Source organism: Otolemur garnettii, unplaced genomic scaffold (assembly GCF_000181295.1).
Source record: "Otolemur garnettii isolate 467f Iridium unplaced genomic scaffold, OtoGar3 scaffold00066, whole genome shotgun sequence".
Classification (NCBI taxonomy): Eukaryota; Metazoa; Chordata; class Mammalia; order Primates; family Galagidae; genus Otolemur; species Otolemur garnettii.
Genome location: NW_003852461.1, coordinates 10121682 through 10128220, shown reverse-complemented (window position 1 = coordinate 10128220; position 6539 = coordinate 10121682). Strand labels below are relative to the sequence as shown.

The 6539-nt window shown below is 39.4% G+C and overlaps 1 protein-coding gene across 2 annotated transcripts in view; it reads left to right on the top strand.

Moving 5' to 3' along the window:
- ITGB3BP (integrin subunit beta 3 binding protein) overlaps positions 1-6539 on the top strand; it is a 67224-nt gene that overhangs the window by 46965 nt on the left and 13720 nt on the right. The gene's annotated exons all lie outside the window — the stretch shown is intronic.

Here is a 6539-nt window from a genome sequence, read left to right as displayed (position 1 = left end):
GTGACATAGTGAGACTCTGTCTCAAAAAAAGAAAGAAAGAAAAAGACTAGGAAAATAGGGGCTACAGTGCACTAATATGCTGCGGTTTTTAATGCTGCATTAGAAGGATCTGCAAAGCATTAAGTTATTTTGTAACCAGTATTCTAAAAACTTTGAAATCATTAATGATGTTTGATGTATGAACTCTTATGCCTCTGAGCATTTTATAGTGTGGGAAACTAAATTAGCAGTTTTTATATGTTTTAATTTTTTTTCAGAATATTACAAGAATACAAATGTTTGGGTAAATTGCTTTTGTACAGTCTGAGTTAGAGTTATAAGTGGGCCCCTTACCCGGTAGTGTGCATTGCATTGTTAGGTGTGGATTTTCCCTCCCCCCCTGCCCCCTTTTTTTACCTGCTTGTTTTCCATTGCATTTTACCACCACATGTGCATGTGGATAGTGACAGATTGGTTTCAGGTTAATAGTGAGTACATGTGGTGGTTTTTTTTTACATTCTTTCTTGTAAAACTTCACTTAGAAGTACAGTCTCCAGTTGCGTCCAGGTTGTTAGTGAAGCTATTAGTTCGCCATTTTTTCAATATGGCTGAGTAGTGCTCCATGGCACACATACACCACATTCTATTAATCCACTCATGTACTCAGGGGCACTTGGTTTGGTCCCACATTTTTGTGATTGTGAATTGTGCTGCAGTAAATGTTCATGTTTTTGATATAATCACTTATTTTCCTCTGGGTAAATAACAAATAACAGGATTGCTGGATCAGATGGTAGGCCTCCTTTAGTTCTCTGACACATGACTTTCCATAGAGGTTGTCCTGGTTTGCAAGTCCCACTAACGGTACAAGTTACAGTACAGTTCTCTCCACATCGACGCCAGCCCCTGTGGTTTCTCACTGGAGCTGGGTGATACCTCAGGGTAGCTTTGGTTGCATTTCCCTGATGATGGGAGATGTTGAGCTTTTTTTCACATTTACTGGCCATTACGCTGTCCTCTTTTAAAATGCTTCTGTTCATATCCTTTGCCCACTTTTTTATGGCGATGTTTGATTTCTTTTTTCTTGCTGGATTTGCCTGCATTCTTTATAGATTGTGGTTATCAGCCCTTTCTCAGATACATAGGCATGTATTTATTTTTTCTGATTCTGTAGGTTGTCTGTTCACTCTGTTGATTATTTCCTGGACTGTGCAGAAGCTTTTTAATTTAGTCAGATTCCATTTGTTAATTTTTAATATTGTTTTGAGGTCTTCCTCATAAATTCTTTGCCTGGGCCAATGTCTGTAAGAATTTTTTTAACATTTTCTTCTAGAATTCTTATAGTTTCCTTCCTAAGGTTTAAGTTGTTACCCGTCATGAAGTAATTTTTGTGAGTAGTGGGAGGTGCAGATTCTGTTTCAGTCTTCTACATGTGGCTGACCAACTTCCCCAGCACCATTTACTGAATAGGGATTCTGTTCCCAAGTGTACGTCATTGTCTACTAAGTTTTCTGTTGCTCTGTTCTTGTGCCGGTGCCGTGCTGTTTGTTAAACAGAGCCTGGTAGTATATAGCCTGAAGTTAAACAATGTCTCCCAATTTATCCTTTTTGCTTATAGTCCTTTTGCTATTCAGGCTCTTTTCTGGTTCCATATGAGACATAGAATTATTTTTTCTGCATCTGCAAAAAATGATCTTGTATTTTAATGGGGATTACATTGAATTTGTTAATCACTTTGGTTAATGTGAACATTTTAACAATACTGATTTTCCTGATCTGTGAACACGGCATGTTTTCCATTTGTTTTCATCTTCTGTGATTTCCTCTCTCGTTAACTCACAGTTATCCCTGTAGAGGTCTTTTACTTCCTTGGTTAAATATAATTCCTACATAATTCATGTATTTATTTTTTTTGTTGCTATTGGGAAAGGTATTGAATCTTTGACTGTATTATCAGCTCAACTATTGCTGCTGTGTAAGAATGCTATTGATTTTGTATCCTGAGACTTCACTAAATTTATTTATCAGGCCCAGGAGTCTCTTGGCAGAATCTTTGGAGTTTTCTAGATATAAGGTCACCAGCAAAGAGTGATAGTTTGACCTGTTCTGTCCCCACCTGGACACCCTGACTTCCTCCTCTTGTCTGGTGCTCTGACTGGGCCTTCCGCACTGTGTTGGACAGAAGTGGTGACAGAGGGCAGCCTTGTCTGTTCCAGGTTTCAGAAGGAAGGCTTTTAGGGTTTCCCTGTCTAATGTGATGTTGGCCATGGGTTTATCATCTATGGCTTTTAAAATTTTGAAATATGTTCCATCCATGCCTATTTTGTTAAGAGTTCTTATCATAAAAATGTGCTTTCTTTGTGTCTAATGCGATAATAATATGGTTTATTTCACTTCTAACCATGTTTATAGATTTGTGTATGTCAAACCATCCTCGCATCTCTGGGATGAAGCCCATTTGGTTGTGGTGGATTGTTTTTTTGATGTACTGCTGAATTCAGTTTGGTACAATTACATTGAGAATTTTTGCATTTGTATTCATAAAGGATACTGGTCTGTAATTTTCCTTTTTTGTTCTGTCCTTTCCTGGCTTTGGTATTAATGTGATAACTGGCTTTATAGAATAAGTTAAGGAGGATTCCTTCCTTCTCAGTGTTATGAAATAATCTCTGCAGTATAAGTACCAATTCCTCTCTGTAGGTCTGAAAAAATTTGCTGTGAAACCATCTGTTCCAGGACTTTTCTTCATTGAAGGTTTTTTGTTGCTGCTTCAATTTTATTACTTGATCAATATCAATTGAATCTGATTGAACCTAGGGAGATTGTGTGTTTCCAATAATTTGTTCATTTCCTCAACATTTTCCAGTTTATATGCATAGAGGTTTTTTATAATATTCAGAGTTGATGTTTTATATTTCTGTGATATCAGTTTGTAATATCTCTTTTTTCATTTCTGATTGAGTTTATTGGAATTTTTTTCTGTTTTTGGTTAATCTAGCAAAGGATTTATCAATTTTATCTTTTCAAAGAACAAACTCTTTGTTTCATTAATCTTCTGTATGATTCTTTTTTTACTGATTTCATTTAGTTCTGCTCTGACCTTAGTATGTCTTTTCTTCTGCCAGGTTTGAGATTGGTTTGCTCTTCCTTTTCTGATTCCTCAAGATGATTTATGAGATTGATCACTTGTGATCTTCTTTCAATACTGGCAGTTAAGGCTATGAATTTTCCTCTTAGGACTGCTTTTGTTGAATCTCACAGATTTTGGTAGCTCGTGTCCCCTCTGTCATTTAGTCTAAAGAATCTTATGATTTCCATCTTAATTTCCTTGACCCAATAATCATTTATTGATTGCTTAATTTCCATGACTTTATGTAGAATTGAGTGTTTTCGTTGGAGTCAATTTCTAGTCTTCTTCCAATGTGGTCTGAGAAGATGTATGTTATAATTTAAATTTTTTTAATTTGTTGAGATATGTTTTGTGTCTCAAATTGTGATCATTCTTGGAGAATGTTCTGTGTGCTATGAGAAGAAAGTATATTCAGTAGTTTTTTTTAGTAGAATGTTCTGTAAATATCTGCTAAGCACATTTGCTCTAGAGTCACATTTAAATCCTGTGTTTATTCATTTATTTTCTGCCTGGAGAATCTGTTTATTTCTGTCTGTGCTAAGTTCCCCAGCTATTACAATGCTGCTGTTATCACTTTGTTTAAATTCAGTAGGGTTTGCTTTATAAATCTAGGTGCACCTATGTTAAGTGCATGAATATTTAGCATTGTAATGTTTCCTTATTAAATTATTCCCTTTACCATTATATAATGACCATCTTTATCTTGCTTTTGTTGCTTTGATGTCTATGTTATCAGATATAATAATGGCTACACCAGATTTCTTTTGGTTTATACTTGCATGGAATATTGTTTCCCGTCCATTCACCTTGAGTCTGAATGAGTTCTTGTGAGTTAGATGCATTTCCTGGAGACAGCAGAGACTTGGCTTGTACATTTGTATCCATTCCGCCAACCTCTGTCTCTTGAGAGGGGAGTTCAGTCTATTCACAGTTATTGAAAGAATTGTTAAGTAGGGTGGGTATCTGTTCATCTTGTTGAGTAGAACTTGACTACTTTGTTTTACCTCTTGAGCCATTGTGGTGTCTGCGCTCTGACTTTAGCATTTGGATGAGTTTACACTGCTGGGTGTCTATTGTGCTGATCACTGAATAGTGCAGATCTGTTCTGTGTACTTCCTGGGGGCAGGTCTTGACAAATTCCTGTTTGCTTGTCTGAAAAAGTCTTTATTTCTCCTTTATATAAGAATCTCAGTTCTGCAGGATACAGATTCTATGCTGGTCATTATTTTGTTTGAGAAGACTGAGATGGGGCCCCACTGTCTCGTGGCTTCTCAGTGGGGAAGTCTACAGTCAGACAGATGGGCTTTTCTGTGCGAGTTCCCTGATGCTTTCACCTGACAGTTCACAGGAAACCCTCTTTCATGCTAACTTTGGCCAGTGTGATAACTGTGTGTTGTGGTGATTGCCTCTTGGCAACAAATCTCCCACCAGTCTGTTGCACTTCTAGGATATCCATGTCCAGATTTCTGGCAAGACTTGGGAAGTTTTCCTCAAGGGTTCCCTCAGACAGGTTTTGCAGCTTTTGAGTACTTTCCTCTTCATCCTCAGGATGCCTGTGATTCTTCTGTTAGGCCTCCTTACCAAACCCGCATTTCCTTTAGGGTTCATTCATTCCTCTCATTTCCCTGTTCTTTGTCTTTGAGTGACTTGTTCAATTCAAAAGTGTTGTCTTCTAGCTTTGAGATTCTTTCTTCTGCCTGAGCTGGCCTATTCTTAAGGCTTTCTATTATGTTTTGTATTTCCTTGAATGAGTTTTTAAACTCTGCTTAATTTTTTTTTAAATAATTCTATTCTTTCTCTCCCCTCCCCCCACAGTTTTTGGCCAGGGCTGGGTTTGAACCCGCCACCTCCGTCATGTGGGGCCAGTGCCCTACTCCTTTGAGCCACAGGCGCCGCCCAATAATTCCATTTCTTTAGTGAATTTTTCATTCATTTATTGCATAGTTTTTGTGGTTTGTGTTGGGTTTCTATTTTCTCTTGAATTTCATTGAGTTTCCTTATAGCCCATATTTGAAATTCTTTATCAGTCATTTCAGCGTTCTTGTTCTGGGTGGTTGTCTTTGCCCTGGAGTTACTGTTTTCTTTGGGACGTGCCCCTTTCACTCTGACTTTTCATGTTCTAGGAGTTCTTTCACTGATTCCTTCTTATCTGAGGCAACTATTGCTTCTTATTTTGGATTTTCTTTTTAATTAGCAGTTTTAAAATTCCCATCGGAAATACACATCCATACCTTAATAAGCAAATTAATCAAAGATTGTAAGATATTAAAACCTTAGACCAATGTAAGAATGGATATGCCATTTAGTAGAATTTATATGTAGTATTAGGCCTTGAAATGAATAGCCATGTTTTAGTTCAGTCTATCATTTTTTTTTTTTTTTTTTTTGAGACAGAGCCTCAAGCTGTCCCCCTGGGTAGAGTGCCGTGGCTTCACAGCTCACAGCAACCTCCAACTCCTGGGCTCAAGCGAGTCTCCTGCCTCTGCCTCCCAAGTAGCCGGGACCACAGGCGCCCACCACAACGCCCGGCTATATTTTGGTTGCAGCCATCACTGTTGTTTGGCAGGTCTGCACTGGGGATTCGAACCTGCCACCTTAGGTGTACGTGGCTGGCACCTTAGCCGGTTGAGCTATAGGCGCCGAGCCCAGTCTATCACTTTTAAGTACCTGTGACTACCCTTATTTTGTACCAGTAATCACTATTTATTTTTTTGAGACCAAGTCTCACTCTGTTGACCTGGGTAGAGTGTTGTGGGGTCATAGGTCACTGCAACCTGAAATTCCTGGGCTCAAGTGATCCCCCTGCCTCAGCCTCCCAAAAGCTGGGACTAGAGGCATATGCTACATACCCAGCTACTTTTTCTTTTTTTTCTTTTAATTTCAGGTTAATATGGGGGTACATATGATTGGGTTACATAGTTTGCTTTTCTAAGGTTAAAGTCCAGGTTGTAGTTGTGCCCTTTTCCCCAGGAACTATGCAGTTTATCTGAGCAGTGCACCCACCAGGTGGGAGTTTACCCAGCTCCTTCCCCTCCCTCTGACTACTATGCAGTATATCTGAGCAGGGCACCCACCGAGTGAGAGTTTACCCAACTCCTTCCCCTCCCTCAACTACTATGCGGTATATCTGAGCAGGACACCCACCGGGTGGGAGTTTACCCAACTCCTTCCCCCCCACCTCTTACTACTATGCAGTATATCTGAGCAGGACACCCACCAGGTGGGGGTTTACCCAGCTCCTTCCCCTCTCTCTGACTACTATGCAGTATATCTGAGCAGGGCACCCACCAGGTGGGAGTTTACCCAGCTCCTTCCCCTCTCTCTGACTACTATGCAGTTTATCTGAGCAGTGCACCCACCAGGTGGGAGTTTACCCAGCTCCTTCCCCTCCCTCAACTACTATGCAGTATATCTGAGCAGGGCACCCACC